This window comes from Vespa mandarinia, chromosome 3, assembly GCF_050613455.1.
Source record: "Vespa mandarinia isolate Hongniang chromosome 3, ASM5061345v1, whole genome shotgun sequence".
Lineage (NCBI taxonomy): Eukaryota > Metazoa > Arthropoda > Insecta > Hymenoptera > Vespidae > Vespa > Vespa mandarinia.
The window spans coordinates 4,330,785-4,351,769 of NC_140812.1; the positions used below are offsets into that span (position 1 = coordinate 4,330,785).

Here is a 20,985-nt window from a genome sequence, read left to right on the forward strand (position 1 = left end):
AGAAACGGCAGCAGCACCACCACCACCAGCAAGAGCAATAGTAGTAGTAGTAGTAGTAGTAGTAACGTAACGTTTCCGCAGTTCCTAAACGCTATTAACGTTAGCTTGCACCAACGAAATTCCTTTTTAGCTCATCCAAAGAGAATTTACCATATCAAATTTTGTCTCGCTTGAATAACAAATAAATTGTTATAATGAATAAAATTCCTTTATAATACACCTTGGTACGAAAACAAATAAAACTTAAGAACGAAGAACAAAGAAATTTAAAAAAAAAATACAATAAAAAAAGAGAGAAAGAGAGAGAGAGAGAGAGAGAGAGAGATACTAATTGCTTATTCGTTGAGTAAGTGAAACAATAAATTAATGACACCGACAACCCAACACATCGAAACTAACGATCGGCAGTTTTATTAGTGTTGCGTGATAGTGGTTGTAAGAGAAGGAGGGGATGGAAACGTTAAAGGGGAATGGGATGGACGTCGCAAACCGTATATACACCGCGGCGGCTTTAACTCGCGACAATTTAACGGGGATTAATTATCGCACGTGCACCTGCACGTTTCCCTACTCTCTCTCTCTCTCTCTCTCTCTTTCTTTCTCTCTCTCTTTCTCTCTCTTTCTCTCTTTCTCTCTCACTCTCATACCCTACGTCCACCAGGCTGCTCGTGTACAATACCCCGCTTGAAAGTGGGTCGATGGACGGAGCTTTTATTTTCTCTCTCTCTCTCTCTCTCTCTTTCTATTCCTTTTTCTCCTTCCACAACGCACACTTCGCGTAATTGGAACCTTTATTTCGCAAAATTGTTTCGTTGCAGGAATGAAAGAAAAGAAGAAATAAAAAAAGAATGTAGAGGGGTTGCAATACGCATACGAGACACAAAAAACAAAGAAGAGGAGAGAAAGAGAAGAAGGAAAAGAAGAAAGTTGAAATCACAGAATTTTGGACTTATCACAGACGTTCGCCGTATTCCTCTGGCGTAATATCGGATAGGTTGGGGTTAGGTAATGCAGCAAGAGGGTGGTAGGCGAGTTCGATGCCATTACCACGAACCTGACGAGTGGCCGATGCTACTAGAAAGCCGTCGCTGGCTCTCTGCTAGTTGCGATGCAAGGAAGTAATGGTCATAATCCTGTTACCAATTCCATTTGTCGAAACAAACGAATTCCTGCCGGTACGTGCCACCGTTACGCGTATCCACTCCATTGTCACTAATACAGTTTCTCCAGCTCCTCTCTGCCTGTCTCTGTCTCTTTCTGTCTCTCTCTCTCTCTCTCTCTCTCTCTCTCTCTTCGTTTCCCCTCTACCTATACTTTTCTACATATATATATATATATATATATATATATATATATATATATACATATACATCTCTTTCTCTTGTTCATCGTCACCTTCACATCGTTTCTCTCTGTCTTGCAATAAGCATCGACCGCTCGGTTTTCAAACTGTAAATGCGTCGCACGAGAATTCCTATCAGATTTTCTCTATATCTCTCTCACCGATCTTATTCGATCTTTCGTATTGAATATCGTATATCGTACAAAATAATCGTGAAGAACATAATACGCTCCTATTTGAAGAAATAAATTTCAATCTCGAATATACAACAATGAAACATCCTTGTGAATTTATATTTTATATCTCATTAAAACTTTTGTATAAATTGAATTGATGATATTGATGATGATGATGATGATGATGATGATGATGATAATAGTACATACGAACAAGGAAAATCTTTAAATAAACGTATGATGAAACAATACTATGAAATAATTCTAAACTAAATAGCTAAAGCTATTATGTTAACTTAATGATAACGTTCGGTTTAATATAAACTTATAACTTATTTTTTACGAATAAAATTATTTCTTTACCTATCCTCTTGTTACGATTTTATTAAATTAAGTTCATATCAGAAAAATATAAGGAGAGAAGCATATTCGTCGAGGCGAGTATATCTCGCATTATATGCGTAAATAGATGCGCGAGTTCGTGCCATTATTTCCGAGAATAGAATCATTTTCAATGCTATTATCCTGAGTATACCCTCAGTGCAGTCCAACGGATAGACACAATGGCGATGTTTGCACCATCGAAGCTCAGGCCCCGCACCTATCCAATCTCTCTCTCTCTCTCTCTCTCTCTCTCTCTCTCTCTCTCTCTCTCCCTCTCTCTAACATTCATATATAGACGACTGAGTAGATTAGTCTGATAGCTGGTGGGGTGCTAGTAGTGGTAGTAGTGGTACAGGGTAGGGCTGCCGGGACACGATATGCTCACCAGATTGATAATACCGGTTACATCAGGTTCGAACGGCCAGTAGATAAGTAGAACCGGCTGCAGATGACGCTCCGCTCGAGCATGTACGCCACTGTGCTTAATTGCTTGTAACTGACGGATCACGATGTCGAGTCGAAAGGTCAAGTGACTCCTCTCTCCCCACTACCTAACAACGACTGCCGCGAGGGATGTAACGCGTTCTACATACGCGTATCTTCCTCCCTTCTCTTTGTGTATATCTCTCTCTCCCTTACCCTTACTCTAACACTGTGTTTAGCGTAGACCTTACGGTTCACCTACCCCCACTCCCACTCCCACTTCGATCGGTCGCCGTATCTAATCCACCTACCGATCCCCCATTTATCCAGCTCTCAAATACACGATCGACCGTGGGGATTGTCCTGGTATTCCCCCCTCCTTTCAGTTTTCTCTCTCTCTCTCTCTTTCTCTCTCGCTCTCTCTGTATTTCTCTATCTATCTCTCTGTCTGTCTGACTGTATCTCTCTCTCTCTCTCTCTCTCTCTCTCTCTCTCTCTTTGTCTCTGTCTCTTTCTAGTCCTATCTCGGCGTCGTCGCGTTTCGGATTTTAATGTAGGTCAGTAGACCCAGATCGATCGAAAGTCAGCGCCTTATACAAGTTAGAGAAATCGTAGAAAAGCTTCGTGATGATAGAGGAAGATGAAGAAGAAAAAGAAAAAGAGAAAGGAGAAGAAGAAGAAGAAGAAGAAGAATAAAAGTGATGGAAGAATTTTTGTTCCCTTCTTTCATTTCAAACTATTTTGTTATAAACGACGGAATCTCATCGAAGTTTAGAAAAATCCTTTTTTCTTCTGCTTCGCGTCGGGCTAATATCTCGCTTTTGATAATTTTTTTATGGGTAGAAACAATGGGAGAAGGGTAGGAGGGAGCGGGAAAGAGAGAGAAAGAGAGAGAGAGAGAGAGAGAGAGAAAGAGAAATAAAGAAAGAAAATTGAGGATCAACGTTAAAAATTATCGTATAAAGCACTGAATATAGAAAAAAGACCGAACACCATGGTGTTGGTAATAACTCGAGAGAGAAAAGAGAATGGAAGTTTAAAAGCACGAATGCGAAATGCCAAGAAAAAGTTTTAAATGTTTTCCTTCGTTACGTCGAAATCAGTAAAATGGAGGCGAGTGGCCTCACTCTCTTTACCTCTCTCTCTCTTTCTCATGCTCTTTCACGAATAAAGGAAATCACGAGGCAACAAAATTGAGTATAATTAAAAAAATTGAGAAGGGAAACCGAGAATTTCTTTTTCTTTTTCTTTCTCGCACGTACAATTTTTGGCTCTCATTCTTCCTTTCTTCCTTTCTTTCTTTCTTCCTTTCTTTCTTTCTTTCTTTCTTTCTTTCTTTCTTTCTTTCTTTCTTTCTTTCTTTCTTTCTTTCTCCATTAGGAAACTCAATGGGCGTAAACGAAAACTTTCCATCAATACACTACTCTCTCCTCACTGCCCTTCACCTTTATCGAAATTAATTTACTCGAAGCGAATTCGCAAAAAGTCGTAAATTGCGGCAACATAGACGACGACCAACAGCGACGATACATCTTCCTTGACGGGAATTCAAAGTTTTATGGTTTAGGAGTGCAGAGGAATGCACTTGGCGAGTAGCATGAACGCGAGAGAGGACCACGGAAATATCGAGCACGCATTTTGAGGGCGCTTGACCGTGGATGACGCGATAAACTTTACGAGCCTGAGAGCTACCGGCTCGTAATGGATTTGCAATATGTTTCGAACGTAACACACACTACTGTGTGTGCATGTATATCGAACGAAACGACCAAGCTAGCGACGCTAAAAAAGAAGCAGACGGTTTTCTCGTCCTTTGAAAGATTAACGATGTTGGAAAATCTTGCGTGAGCTTCGTGCACCTGACGCACTTCCGTAAAAAATTCATCTGCATTTTTCTTTGAATAGAATCATGTGCCATAAGCAAGGTATTTGTATAAAAAAAAGAAATAAATAAATTAAAAAATTTATACACATTATAAAGAAAATATATCTGCACTGTAATGCAATTTGATCTGTAAATGAAAAGAAACAAAAACAAATTAAAACAATTGCAATACTTTATAATATTTATTTTCGATTCTGATAAACGTCATTTTTTTTAAATGTTTTTCCTTATAAAAATACTTGAATGAAAATCATAATAACACGTTAATCTATATAAATAAGAAAAAATAATATTGAATGACATTGGCGAGACATTTGCAAAAAAATCTTGTTTCCATACATCCTCGTATTCAACCTACATTTTTTCCTGGAAATACCGTAGTATAGTGACCTATATATATATGTGTGTGTGTGTGTGTGTGTGTATGTGCGTATGTATGTGTATATATATGTATGTATGTGTGTATACACATATATATAAGGGAAAAAAGTTACGTGACATCAAGACAAGTGACAAGAATCTTATTTGTATACATACTCCTAACTGATGTGCATTCATTCTCTAGAAATAGGTTAGCATATCAACCTATATAATTTCCTAGAAAATCTATCTCCCTCAAAGTATAAATATTATAAGAATATAGTATATAATCAAAAAAATTATATAACTGTCTACGATGAATATCTTTCGAATTCAAAATAACAGATAAATAAAAAAGTAATTATATCGGAAGGAATAATGCAAACGCAATTTATATGATAATCTGTACCTTATATACAATACCATTAGAAATCAAACGGATTAGTTCGACTTTAATAGTTAAATAAACAAAAGCATATGGATTAATGATCGAACATTTAAAAAGTTCATAAAATTTTATCAAGTCATTTTATTTGTATTATTTCGAATAAAGAAGAATCTCTCATTAAATCGATCTTAGATGGAAAATAATATAAAAAGATTTTTGATCAGATCAAACCTCAAGAAGAATCTTAATAATGTCGACACGCATAATCGAAAACATATTCCATTTTAATAATACATCTGATTTTCTTTTCTATGAGTCTTATATTGTTCGTCGTAAATTGAGAAAGCTCCTTATAATCGATGACCTCTTTCGACAAAGTCCTATAGATATCTCATTCGACAGATTATTATGATATCGAAAACGAGAAGGATTCTTTATTATCAATGTAGAAGGAAAACCGGTGTTTTCTTTTCGAGACTTCAGTGATGACGATCGACGTGGATTGATCGATCGAAAGATTATAAATAAGCCTTATATGTCCGTTAAGATTCCAAGAACCAGCTATACCTTTATCGTGAATCGAATCCATCTATCAAGCGCAGCCGTCATGATTGGTGCTTAGGGATGGTTTGTAGCTAGCCTTGGAACAAGATATCTTGATTGAATAGCAGTTGATATACGAGTATCGATAACGAAAAAAGCTCGTACGCGAACATCCTGTTTCTCCCTCTTTCTTTCCTTCTCTCTCTCTCTCTCTCTCTCTCTCTCTCTCTCTCTCTCTCTTTCCCTTTTTTTGTATGAAAAAACGTTCGGAGATAAATAAACCTTAACGAATGTCGCAATATAGAGGAAAAGAAGAAGGGATAAGTAGCACGAGATAAAAAGAGAACAGCGGAACAGCGAATACATTCGAGAAATAAGTTCGTTTTCCTGTTTAATTTTTCTTTTTAAATGCGCTGTCGCTCGACGACAACGACAACAACGACAACAACAACGATAACAACGACAACAACGACGACGATGACGACGACGACGACGACGACGACGACGACGACGACGACGACGACGACGACGACGACGACGACGAACCAACGTTAGGTAGTAATTCATATAAAAAAGAAAAAGTGAAGAAGAAGAAATAAGAAAAAAAAGGAAACGTCCTTTATGCAAGAGATCGTTATGTATACTTCGCGAATGAAAAATGGAAAGAAAAGAAACATTTTTTCCTTTCTTCCTTTTCCTTCTTTTCTTTTCTTTTCTTTTCTTTTCATTCCTTTTTTTTTCACATAGCTTGTTTGGAAAAGCGTTAAGAACGCAAATTGAATTTTCTTATTCACAAATTAGACGTCGCATCTGGCGACGAACGTTTCATTTGAAATTCAAGCGACGAAGGATCTAGACGCGCAACTGTTACATTATCGACGCATCCGATCATGATTAAATTCGGTTACGTAATACCTGTCTACTTCGATGAATAATTAAACGAAAGGAAAGGAAAGGAAAGGGAAAATAAAACAAGTAGAATCTTTCGTCTCTCTTTTACTCTTAATAACTATCGTTTACTTTTACGTCTACATTAGAAACTACGATAACGACGACGACGAGACGACTAAGACGACGACGACGACGTTATTACGATACTGATGAGCCGATTTCGCGAAAGCTTTCTCGAGCTTCCTTCTATTTCCAGAACTATTCGCAATGAGAGTCCCTAGTCTTGCAATCAATTTCGAACTAGAGCAAAACTTTCGACCTCCTACAGAAGTTAGTTCTCACCGTGCTTCTTACGTGTCCTTTAACTTATCGGCTAGATTCTTATCCCTTTTCCGTCATATTCCTCCTAATCATTCTCACCTTTACCTAACCATATGAAATTCAATAATCTTTAATGATCAAAAATAAATCCATCCCTTTTTCTTAAATATAAACATAATTATACTTTAATATCATATTAAAATAATAATAATAATAATCTTAATAAGATCGGTAAATGCTTCGAGTTATCGATCTTTTTTCCATTTCCTTGAACTTTATAAATCCAAAGAACGAGCTTTTTGGGTTGGAACGATCCGCTCGTGAATTCTAATCGCAAGAAAAGAGGCTTACGACGTTAAGGAGCGTCTTCGTTGAAGGCCGTTGGAAGGAGCATGTATTATCCTTTGTGTCAGGATGGAATATGCTTCTCTCTTTCTCTTTCTCTCTCTTCCTCTCTCTCCCTCTCTCTCCCTCTCTCTCTCTCTCTCTCTCTCTCTCTCTCTTTCTCTCTCTCTTGCTCTCGACTAGCATGAAGTGGTACATACGTCATTGTCCAAGGGTCGTTCTACGGTGGTAATTGTCATTTGATCCCTCTAACCCGCCTCTTCCCACCTACTCACAACCCCTACTACGCTATTCTCTGCTCTCCTACATGTAACACCGTGCTTCCTATCCAGCTCGTAGAGACATTCATCATTTACAGACAATTGCCTCGACTTGCCTCGTACGATACTCGAATCGCGTTAACCCTAGTGAAAGGAGAGGATGATGTTCTACGATCTCACTTACAACGCGACAACATACGTGTGTGTGTGCGTGCGCGCGCATGTATGCATCTACGTTTATTATTATATCTATGAGAAACGCAGACGAAACATTAAACATCGTCATCTTCCTTAAAAACCAATTATATTATTGTTCGAATTGAAACATAACGATGAATTCCATAATCAAGATATACATCAGAATCGATTGATCGGGGATTAAATTGATTTCTAGAGAAATTTATCGAATTATAAAATAGGATAAAATTAATTTCCTTAATATCTTCGCATCAATTCATTCGTATATTAATATTCTTTATTATGAAGTCATCGTTGATACGCGCACATATTTGTGACAATTAATTTAATTAATACAATAAATCAGTAGAAAATAGTCTTATTGAAAAATTTCTTTTGAAGTATACGCGTATGTACATGCATACATGAGATATCAATAACAAAAAAAAAAAAAAAACAAAAAGAAAAAAAGAAAAAAATATCAAATCAGAGATGAAAATAATTATAATTTAAAGAATTAAGTAATTTATCGACATATTTAAAAAATTTGTCAACTTTTCTTGAATCCTATTGTAAAGAGAAACTTAATGTCCTTCTGTAGAAGATGTTGCAATGAACAGAAGAGTAAGAAATAAGCAAGTTCGTTGCACAATAAATATGGAAAGTACCGGTGGTATTTCGAGTAACAAGATCAAGTCGTTTCCTCTTAAAATTGCTTAAAACGAAAATTCACATTCCGTGGACCAAAGAAGAAGAAGGTGCAACGACGATGGAATATTAACGACAAATTACTACGTTAAACGTTGGAACGAACAAACGAACGAACGTTTCCGCGGAGTCGTTTTCGTAAGGTGGCTAAGAGAACGCTCGTTCGTTCGTATTACTCCGTCTTAAGTTTGTTATGAAGTTAATTAGAAGTACTTCAATTCACGGTGTTTCGAGTTTGAAAGTTTACTTTAAAAATTGTGATTTGACTTAGAGAGAAAGAGATAGATAGATAGATAGATAGATAGAGAGAGAGAGAAAGAGAGAGAGAGAAAGAGAGAGAGAGAGAGAATCTTCGAGACCCCGAAAATATGATATAACATACATTTTCTATATGAAATTTTGAAAATTATCATTATCGTCGAAGAAATATTGACGGTTCGTGCTTCACTCTTTGCACTTAAATCGAATCTTTCGTTTTATCTCAAGTGCGTTTTCGTCGTTCGTTAATTAGCGAAAAGCAATTATTATCACGAGTGCTTGAGAACTGATGGTCCATGGAATTATTATAATAGAAAAACTATTAGTCGAAGAAGACGTTCAATGATTTGGATTATCGATAAAAGAAATAGTTATTATAGATATTTAATATCTTCTTGAACTATTATGTGATCTTATAAAATCTAGCAAGTGGCTTTGTTAGTATAGTCAAGATCTTACTGTCGAAGAATCTCGGTGGTAACTCTATCAACAATTCATTTTATCGAGCTGTTAATTAAGGACAAGGTTCATGGAGAATGTTGCCTGTTAGTTGGAATATCTTGAAACGGTTTATGAATATTTATACATTCTGCATAGTGGGGATGATGCTGATAATTATTCTGTTGTCTTCTCACTAGACCGCTTATACTAGAGTTCATTATACCTCTTTAGCTATTTTCTTTCATACTGCAAAGAGAAAAAGAAAGAGAGAGAGAGAGAGAGAATGAGTAAGTGTTAAACGTCCAATCCGTGAATTAAATATTAAAAGTATACTTTCGAAAGATATGAAAAAACATCGATATGGAATTCATAAAATAAATTTTTCATTTTACTTATTCAGTTCGCGTTATAATTCTCGTAGATAATTTCGTAAAATATGTGGAAGAGTTAGCAATGAACAATGGCATTAAAATTCCTTTGGTCGTGAACTATTTTCTAATGTATTTCGTAGGTAGGAGGAGAAAGAGGGATTCAGTTTAATTCGTACTACTCATAAACTTGTCCACGCAAAAATTCTAACTCTCTTGACGATCCGTAAGAGTTCATGAAACGATGAAGATTACTTTGCATAATGAAGTCTACGTGAATTTCGACAAAATAATAAAAGCAAACATTACATTCAGCCACATAGGATACACTGGATAAAAATAGAATTTTTGTTATATATATTTTGTATTATATATTTTTACTTTATATATATATGTATATAAACACATATATATATACATATATATACAGTTTGTTTGATATAACAATCGTCACGATTTTACGAGCACATTCGGTTATATGAAGAAAGATTCTTTAAACAAAAATTTGTCGAAACGTATTATATATATGTATATACATATACTATATATAATACTATATGTATAATCATATATATATATATATATATATATATATATATATATATATATACATTTATTATATCACAAGAGGAAGTCGCAAGAATTTTTGTGAGCTTTCTGTTTATCGAGAAACATTCATTAGAGATAATACCTTCGTTCCTAGGAATTAAATCAAACGAGAGAATATTTAATACATTATTATTATAATCTATAAGACTTATCAAAAAGTCTATAAAGTCGAAATTATTTCTGTTTTTGTATTTTCCTACGGAAACGTTATCAATAGCTACGAGAAGTTTGTATAAATCCTTTGGGAAAATTTTGAAACACTGTCGAATTATATTTTCGTAAACAAGTTTTCCTATAATATATATATATATATATCATTCATTATATGTTTCACATCAGAGAAACAAATCATTGGATGGATTTAAATCGCGAGAAACTGTAATAAAGGAAAAATAGAAGGAGACTGTCAGAGAGACAGAGGAAGAAGGGAAAGAAAGAGAGAAAAAGAGTGAGAGAGAGAGAGAGAGAAAGAGAGAGAGAGAGAGAGAGAGAGAGAGAGATGAAAATACATCGTAGCAAAATTCCACTTTGGAAGAAATATTCGCGTTGGAGGATTACTAGTCAGACACTACGAATTTGAATAGATGTATCTTGAAATAATGTTACAAAAGCCAGGAATCTCTGAGCCAAGTAACATAACAAGAAACTCTGTTTACGATTGAAATATGAAAATCTTGCGATTCGAGTTTTACTGTGAGATTTCGATGAATTTATTATATATATACATATATATATATATATATATATATATATATATATATATATATATATCTATAAAAGAAACTATTCACGTTTATCGATTTTTTTCATAGACCTTTTTAGATGCAACCTATATTAAAACGTGAGAAAAACATGAAACATATTTGTTTTTTTTGTTTTTTTGTTTTTTTTTTTTTTTTTTTTATTAAACAACGTCCCTTTAACATTTTTCTTGGACATGTAAATGATATAAAAAGCAAGAGAGAAGAAAAACTCGATGCTGAGAAGAAAAAACTTCTTTTCCTCTTCAATGCAAAGGAGAAAGAGAGACGAAAGAGATAAGCCGTTTATAAGTCTAACGAGGTGCATAATAAGATACTTGTTTATTACGAGATTATTCGTGTCGTACAGCAACGTGAAGAGAGATAGAGATATAGATAGAGAGATATAGTGAAGGTAGAGTAAGAAAAGAAGGAAAAACGAGCCATTACCATTCGCAAAATGTTGTTATTATTCCTCTACATAATGCGCATTTACTTTTCATCTATAGCGAACCTTATAACGACTCCTCGGGTGGCTTGCGTCAAATGAAGTTTCGCTGCAATTACGTTGATACAGTCAGTAACAAGGACAAAAGATTCCTTCTAGCACACATTTAATGTCCACTTTTATTCCACGCCGTTAGAATATGCTTGATCTCTCAATTTTTTTTTCTCCGACATTCTTTTTTCTTTCCTTTCATTTTCCTTTTTTCCTTTCTTTCTTGCCTTCCTTTCATTCTTCTCTTTCTTTGTCTCTTCTTCTTCGGAATAAACAAAAAATTCGACGACACGCTAGTAAAGAGAACTTTCGAAAAAGTCATAAAGCTCTAGGACAATCATATGAAGTACAAATTTGTTACTTCATTTTTTCTAGGTGGAGAGAAAAAGAGGGAGGAAGATAGAGAGGTGCAGGGAGGAAGAAAGAGAGAAAGATAGACATGCACCGCGAAAAGTTGGGTTAGTAAACTTAAAAATGAAATACTCACGAGAAAGAAAAAGAGAGAGAGAGAAAGAGAGAGAGCGAGAGAGAGAGAGAAAGAGAGAGAGCGAGAGAGAGAAAGAGAGAGGTAGAGATAGAGAGAGCTTGGGAATGTTTTGCACAGCGACCACGGACGATTAATAAGTTAAGAAATTTCAACGTATTTCTGTTCGCGAAAGCCACCGAGTGACCCAGAGTACAGAATTCTGGTTTTGACTTCTCCAACACGACAGACTGTTATATACGCATACTCTCTAACTTCAATAAGAGAAAGACATAGAGAGAGAGAGAGAGAGAAAGAGAGATAGAGAAAGAGAAAGAGAAAGAAATATGACTTATGACTTTCCAGAAGAACACTGACCAAATCCAAATGCATTCGTTTCTTTCGTCACGTCCAGCCCTTTTCTAAACTTTCTTTCGTTTATCTTTCAGCTTAACATCGCAATATTTTATGTTATTTGACGATACAGGAAAGAATGTTTTGAGAAAATATATACGAAGAAGACAGTAGAGCACAATAATACGACACGAACATAAATCGTGAGGATCAAAATATAATAGAATAGAATAGTATGTATGTATTTAAAACGTGTTAGATAAAAAGCGATTAAGGTCGAACGATAAAATGGGAGGATTCTTCGGAAAGAGGAAACATTTTAACATCTTTAAGAGTATACAAATTGGAAACTCTTGGGTCGAAATAAACAACGAAGATGTCGCTTTGAGCGAAGACGAAAAGAATGTCAGGAATTGTAATAAAACACGAGGGAAATAGTAGAAGAAAACGAATTGGCTTTGTTTCTCTCGTAACGTGAGACTATAATGCGAGTTTTTTCTTTCTTTCTTTTTTTCTTTTTTTTTTCTTCTTTTTTTTTTTTTTTAATTCACCTAACGAATCTTCCTTTCCTTTAACACGAGAAACTTTTATTCCTATTTTTCATCATCTTTTTACTGTCGTTTTAATAAATAAATATTATTTCTTACGTCGAATAAACCATTTGTTGCAATAGTTTATTGTCAAAAAAAAAAATATATATATATATACCGACAATTCCATTGAAATTATTGTATTATTGATGATCAATTGACTCTACGAAACATCGTACTAATTTTCAATATTAGTACCAAGAGAAAAATGTCATACAAGTTCGCTTTCTCGTTGCGTAAATGAGTAAGAGAGCGAGAGAGCGAGAGAGAGAGAGAGAGAGAGAGAGAAAACTTTGTCGTACTCAAAATATCAGTACAAAGAGCCATCTCGAGTTACAGGAAAGATGTGTACGTGTACGAAAAGAAGTAAGCATGCGAAAGTGGAAATACTTTACTAGATTATAAAAAAGACATTGCCGTCTGCACGAAAGCGTAAATTTCACTCGTCCGCTTGTCTCACTTCTTCATTCTCTCTCTTTTTCTTTCTTTCTTTCTCTCTCTCTCTCTCTCTCTCTCTCTCTCTCTCTCTCTTTCTTTTTCGTATGTATCCACATGCTTATTGTGAGTGTGTCTCTAAAAAAAACACGCAAAGGCTGTATAATCCTTTAATATCCGAAAAAAGCACGACCTCTTCTGCACGAAGTACTCTCCAAGAGTATATTTTTCGAAATGGAAAAAAAAAAAAGAGAAAAAACTATGGTAAATATTTTTACACGGGGACGCATATTATTAACTAACCGGCAAGAATCGTTATCATCGAGGTTACCAATTAAATCTCTCTTTTCCCTCTCTCTTTCTCTTTCTTTTTGTTCTATCTTATGAAGAGGATAGAAAAATAAAATATGACTAAACGTGAACGAGAGAGAGGGAGGTAGAAAAAGAGAGAAAGAGAGACAATGAAAAATATCTATTATGTTCTTCTCGAGTACTCACGTTAGAGTAACGTTTTGCTATACATTCTTCAAGAGAAAGAGAGAAAGAGAGAGAAAGAAAGAGAAAGAGAGAAAAAAAGATAAAAAATTGTTTGACGCTTTCTTTTTTTCTTTTCTTTTATCACAAGAGTAATAAGTGACAATACAATATAGATATGTATGTGACGTATAGAAAGCCAGTGGTTCGATACATACACGATTACTGATGCACCATTGCGAGAGAGTAGCTATAGTGCGTGGTTTCGAATCATTTCGACGCACAGAAGAGTGTGAGAAAGGCAGAGAGAGAGAGAAAGAGAGAGAGAGAGAAATTTCAAGCTGAATACGAAAAGAAATACGAAGAGATGGAAGAGTACGAAGAACGTACGATTTCACTCGAATACATCGATAGCACTGTGGCCCAATTCCCCTACCCCTGCAACATTTCTCATACCATTCAGTACAACTTCCAGGTGACACTTTTTTTCCACTTCTCTATGTTTTTTTTCTCACTCTTTTTCTCACGTTGTCTATGTTATCTTTTCCAGTTTTTCATCTATCTTTCTTCTTCCTATCTTCTTTGTATCGTATTGTATTTACGGGCCGCTGATTTTGGAAATTCTTTTCTATACCTAGTTTTCAAACATTTTCAATTTTCCGACGTGCGGAAACCGATAAAACTCAGCGCGATACGAATATTTCGAAATATTAAAAAAAAAAATAGTGTGAATTTGAAAAAAATGATAGTCAGATTGTATTGAATAAAAATAAATAAATATGGGGAATAAAACGTTCAAATGTTATTTTCATTCTAAATTATTTTCACATGTATTGTAGGATAGATCGGATATGAGATAGGTAAAGCGTATATCCGCTAGTAAATAACGTAACGTTACCACAAAGCTCTGACTCTGTCGAAACGCTCGATTAGTAGGAGTATTCGAGAGAGAGAGAGATAGAGAGAGAGAGGTCGGTTAACTCTAGGAACGCATCCACACACAATTCTATTGATTATAGCATTGGTCAACAATTAATTTCTCAGAGCGTCAATCCCATCGTCTACTACTATGTGGCTACGCGGTAATGTCGTCTCTAATATCCCTCCGTAGCGTATTCGCAAACAACAATTTCTATTCGAACGATCGTTTACGAATGAAGGTGTTGTACACATCTCTAAATTTAAAAATATAATCGTTATTTTGTGCTCGAAATATTTATTGTCCGTTGAAATCAACATCTATATAATACTTAGATATGTATGCATGTACAAAATAGGGATCGAGTAATTCTTATTTTCCTATCTCTTTTCTTCTTTCCTTTAGAAAAACGTGATTTCTTTCGTTAGTTAATATCTTCTTCTTCTTCTTCTTCTTCCTTACAAAAAGAGTGAAATGATGCAGAGATGTTTCCTTTCTACTTTCACGAAAAGACCGCATTGTCCGACTTATCGAACGAACAGCTCGAGAACGTTCGATCTGTGATAGAATAGAAAAAGAGGGAGATAGAGTTCTATCTAGGTAGATAGATAGATAGATAGATAGATAGAGAGAGAGAGAGAGAGAGAGAGAGAGAGAGAGGGAGAGAGAAGATTCCAAATGACGAGCAATCAAGGAAAGTGGGCACCTTCTGTTCTTCAGCCCTCTGCATCTTCAGCGAAATTTAATTCGATTACGATTTTCAACGAGGGACATGATTAAAGACTCTTACCTATCCTAATTGCGAACACTCATCTCTCTCTTTCTCTCTTTCTTTATCACTGTTTATTCCCTTCTTTCTATTTCTAAACGATTCTATCGAAAATAAAACATTTTCATTCGCCATCATTATCGGTAGATCGCATATTATTTCGATCCAGTTTCATTGTTTACGCGGTCAAACAATGAAATTATGTCGTTACTAGATTCTCACGATGTTTATCAGATTCTAAACGAGTCAGGCAAATTAGAAAAAATGTGGTCGCGGGAAGATGGGGGAGGGAGAGGGGGGAGCGGTCCAAGAGTTTGGTAGAAAAATAAATCACGAGGTTACTCGCTTGTTTGTTTGTTTGCTTGCTTCACTGGTCCTCTCGAAAACTTTCAAAGTTTGGCCTTGTCGTCTTAAAGCGTCCAGTGGAGCTTGGGTTTTCTTCTTGCAGTTTGCCGAAGTTTGCATCGAAGACGATTCGAGTTGAAAAGAGTAAGTCGTTCGATACGTCCGGATATCCAAGTATGGAGATATCTACAACGACGAGGACGAAGATGACAATGAGAACAACGATGAAGAAGACGATCATCAAGGAACTAAAGGACCAAGGAAGTAAGAGACCTTAGGTAAAGGGGTTGACGCTAGGCATCGTGACATGGTAACCACTCATCCATGCAACGATTTCGTAGAAAGCGGCCATTACCTGATGCCACCCCTTAATGCTTGTACCGGGCAAAGTTCTCGGCAAGCGAAGAAACGACCCGCTTTACTATAAATTCCAGATAAGCCGAGCTTTACCGGTGGCATGCAGTTAAGACATCGCCCTCTGTCTCTCTCTCTCTCTCTCTCTCTCTACTATGACAGAAAGAGAGAAAAAGAGGGAGAGAGAGAGAGAAAGAGAGACAGAGAAAGAGATAGAAAGAGGAAGGGAGGAACGGAGAAAATGCACAACCCTGAACTCGCATTCTCTCTCTCTCTCTCTCTCTCCCTCTCTCTCTCTCTCTCTCGATTCGCCTCGAAACGTTGGAAAACAAACAATCCACGGGATTACCGTCTTCCTTTCCCTTGTCGATGGCAGATTAGAATGTACATATATGTAAGTATGTACTTATATACCTAGATACCTATGTATATATACATACATATATATATATACATATATATATATGTATATATATGTATATGTGTGTATATAGAAGAGAGAAGGTAAAGATACTGAGCGGGAATAGGACCGAGCGTTTGAATATCTTCGGCGAATCGAGTCCACTTCCAATCCGACCTAGATATCTTCAAATTTATTAGTTTCCTCGCCGAGTAATTGTAAATTCATCTCTTCTTTCTTTTTAAATCGATCTTTACAAATATTAAACGATAACCAATATAATTAATACCAACGACATTAACATGGTTAATTATTATCCTTCTTCGATTAATGATAAAAACTTGGTTTCTCGTTCATGTTATCGATACTTACAAATGAATGAGTTAATTAACCAATGAAGCGCAGAACGAGAAATCTGATCCCCTTCGCTCGTGAATATTTTACGCATCGTACTGTTAGACACTTGTACCATTAATCGCATTGATCGATCAATAATTTTCATGAACGATATAGTTGATACATATCTTCTCTCTCTCTCTCTCTCTCTCTCTCTTTCTATCTATCTTTATCTCTTTATTTCTCTTCGAGAGCATTTTGCTTTACCCGGAGGAGTTATCCCGATGAAAAAGTTACTTTTATCGCGAGGACAGATTGCTTGATTAAGCTCGAGGATTGGCCATTACCACGAGCCAAGAAGGTTTTTACCTTAAGCTAAAAGAGAGAGAGAGAGAGAGAGAGAGAGAGAGAGAGAGAGAGAAAGAGAGAGAGAAAGAAAGTGAGAAAGAGAGAGAGAGAAAGAGATAGAGATGGCATTTCCCAACGATAACGACGACGACAGATATTCTTCTCGAGTTAATCTTGAATTTTTTATTTCATTTCGGGAGAGGGGTCTTGGCTCTACGCGTCAATTTTCGTGCAGATTAAATATTAGTAGGTTGGACGTGGAATGGGTTGAACCTCGAAGCGAAATAGTTAGAGTAAGAGAGAGAGAGAGAGATAGGAGCGGGGAAAGATAAGATAGGTTACCGCCAGAAAAAAACGTTTAGATTGTTAGAGAACCGTTTTCCTGGTTGCAGCTGCTGCCGATGATTTAAAGACCGCAAAATAAATAAAAAATATCTAGAGAGCCGAGAAATGAAAGTTTCTTCTCGAGACATCGAAAAAGACGTGTTCAATTTTTAAAGACGTTCTGTCGCTCTCTTTCTCTCTCTCTCTCTCTCTCTCTCCATCTCTATCCATCTATCTATCTATCTATTTATCTATCTATCTTTCTCATTATTTCAACATCGAAAACATGTACCTTTCTCTCTCTCTCTCTCTTTCTTTCTCTCTCTTCTAACTTCCTTTCCAATACTTAACATTAAAATTAAAATTCTATCAAAGCGGTATTGTATAATCATTGCGTTTTTTCTCGCTCGATCCTTCACGTTTTCATCACATTTTCAATTCTTTTAGTTCTCCTTATTATGATCGTTTCGTTTGTATCTTAAATGACATAAAATTCGATAATAAAATAAAGAACTTTTATAAAAAGATTTTCGTACCGTGCAAACACGATGAAATCATATCGATGAATTGCGAGAAAAAAGAATGAGAAAAGAATAACAGAGTTACGAACGATCTCAAAGAACATCCTTTTTAAAATTTACAGAAGAACTACTAAAGGAACAAATCTGTGATCCGTATGATCTCTATCTGTGTGTCTGTCTCTCTCTCTCTCTCTCTCTCTCTCTCTCTCTCTCTTTCTCTCTCTCTCTCTCTCTCCTTCTCGATGCGTTCTCGCCATGAATCCCATAGGAGAATTGGTTTTTCCGTGCGGAAGCAAACGTCAATAAACGAAGCACAGCACTCAGTCACTCAGCTACTGAGTGAAGTTGACCGAGATTGGACTGGCAAAGCACAATAACTCGCTACATCAACCACGGGATTTTCCTGCGCGGTGTGAGAATAACGCACATGCACTTTCTCTCTCTCTCTCTCTCTCTCTCTGTCTGTCTCTTTCTCTCTTTCTCTCTATCTCGCTATCTCTCTATCTCTATCTATTTCTCTTTCCCTCTCTCTCTCTCTCTCTCTCTCTCTATTTCGTTCACATAGCATATAACCTCGTACTACATGCATCGTGCAACATTTTCACGCTTCGACGAGTTACACAGTTTTCATTGAATCGAGATGCTCTTGCGGTCGCACGCGCACGTTCTAGGATAAGCGATAAAGCGATAAACTCGATGAACGTCCGATAATAACATTATATCGACTTTTCCTTTACTATTCAATATCTGGATGAATGTATCAACCTGCACCTACCTTTCTTTCTTTCTCTTTCTATCTTTCATTTTATTGGGAGTTGCTTCGCCTAGGTCGAAAAGCGAGAAAGCGTAGAAACTTGAAAACAGCAAATTAGGAAGTTCCGTGCGAGCGGCCTCGACGGAACGAGGACGTATTTAATTAGACACGGGAGGTAGGAACAGCGACGGCATTACTTATGTCGCTATTAATCACTACGACGATTCTCTGCTGCTGCTCCTGCTTCTACTGCTACGCCGGGTGACTGCAAATCATCCGAGGATAATCCAGAACATGTAAATATATGCTTAAGCATATATATATATATATATATATATATATATATATGTATATATATATTATACGTGCAATGATCTTAAAACAATGATGTACAAAACGCACGTTCTTTAATCGTATATCACGATTGACTTTGGTAGCTGATTCATAAGAGAAATACAGTAATGATAAAAACTGGAAATCTTTACGATACGTTCTTATCCAAAACATAACAAAAAATGACTAATACTTGATATTTTTTTTCTTTTTCTGTGGATCACAAAGATTCTATTTTCGAACTTACATTGCAATACTTACCGCATCGGAATCCAAAAAGCCGCTTATTTTACACGGCTTGCGAACGGACGGCAAGCTTTTACGAAGTTGCGCGTTTCATTTTTCACCAGCGTTCTAGTGGAATAGCCGTGGGAGTAGTTGTTGGAGGAGAGAAACGCCATTCCCAGTGCTATCGAAATGATTTTCGTGAGAGAGAGAGGAGAGAGAGAGAGAGAGAGAGAGAGAGGGAGAACGTACGTAGAAAAACTTTTTTTACTCTTCTATCCTTTCATCGATCCAACCGTATCATTTTTTTACTCGATCGTACGCAAGCTTCGATTGAAATCCAGTATCAAGTGATTCGAGCGTCAATTCGAACCATTTCCGAGTGCCTACAAGCTTGAAGGGATGATAAAGTTACTCGAGTTACAGTTACCGACGAAACGGTATATCAATAAAAATTCCCTGAATTAATACAAAGAATCGATTCGTATGTTCGTTTAAAGAAAAATTGAAAAACTTGTTTTTTCCTTTTCTCTTTTTTTTCGTCAGGGACACGTGAATTTCATCAAAAATAAATGGAATTATGAAACGTCATTTGCACATAGTCGAGATTTAAATGTTTTCTTGTAAGTTATTGTCAAATACATACATCAATTTTCAATCAACTTTTATTTATGAAATTATTTTTCTTCAAAATAAGGGATAAGATGAAAAAAAGAAAAGAATAAGAAATAATTCGATTAAAATCAAATCAAATCAAATCATATCTCTATAAGTGAAAGATCTCATTTTCTATCGGTTTTAAGATCATTACAAATATTCGTGCTGTTCACTTTAAAAGAATACAATATCCTAAGCATATGTCTTTCCTCTTTGTACGACAGAAGAAACGCGAGTTTTAATAACGATCGAGTGATTAAGCGAGAAATGTCACTTTAACGGTGCCAAAGCCGGCGTTTCGACTACGTGGCACTTAGAAACTTTATATCCGCGATCCGCTTAAACGACACTTTCGCTGAAATGAGAAAAAGGAAAGAGAGAAAGACGTGTCTCGCATCGATTAAGGAAAGAAAAAATTTAAATTCTTCTTTCTGTCGAAACTGGTAACGGTATTCTCGAGTCTTCTAGGGAAAAGACTAGGGAAAAGAGAAAGAAAGAGAGAGAGAGAAAGAAAGAGAGAGAGAGAGAGAGAGAGAGAGAGAGAGATAAAAAAAAAGAGACAGAGAGGGTAGAACAATAAATTACCAGCCGTACCGGCCGTAAACGGAGGTATTAACTTTCTCGTTGAAACGACAAATCCGTTTAACGCTCAGCCACGCCGACTGCATCTGTAATAAGTTCTGTTTGCTTCCGCTGCAGGACCACTGAATGAGAAAGACAGATAGACAAAGAGAAAGAGAGAGAGAGAGACTTTCGGTCGTACGTTTATTTTACGAATGCAGATAGGCATTATGAAGGCGGAACCACTGTATGAGAGGAAGAGAGGAATACCAGCGAAAAATATGGTAAATTCGTGCGTTATGCACTTGACTCTTCTGCTGCATTCGCGAGTATTCTGAAGAAAATGTCGATGGCTTGCATGTTCTACTACTACTTTTTTCACTTTGCCTTCTAGACCCAACGAAATTCGTAACGACGATTTTTCATAAAAGACATTATTCGATTTATCAGAGAAAAAAGAGAGAGAGAGAGAGAGAGAGAGAGAGAGAGAGAGAGAGAAAGAGAGTAAAAGAGTGAGATATTTAGAAATATAATAACAATTATAATAACATGATTATATATGAAATATATGGAATAATATCTTCTATTTGAAAGATTATTTTTAAATGACGATAATTGTATCGACTTATTCATATCTTTTATATTTGTATATCTCTTTTATATATATATATATATAATGTGCTAAAAAAAAATAATGATTTCAAT

At 36.0% G+C, this 20,985-nt stretch overlaps 1 protein-coding gene across 1 annotated transcript in view; it reads right to left on the bottom strand.

Annotated features, from left to right (window-relative positions):
• The window catches only part of LOC146873114 (uncharacterized), a 323,336-nt gene that overhangs the window by 213,373 nt on the left and 88,978 nt on the right, over positions 1-20,985 (bottom strand). The window lies entirely within an intron of this gene.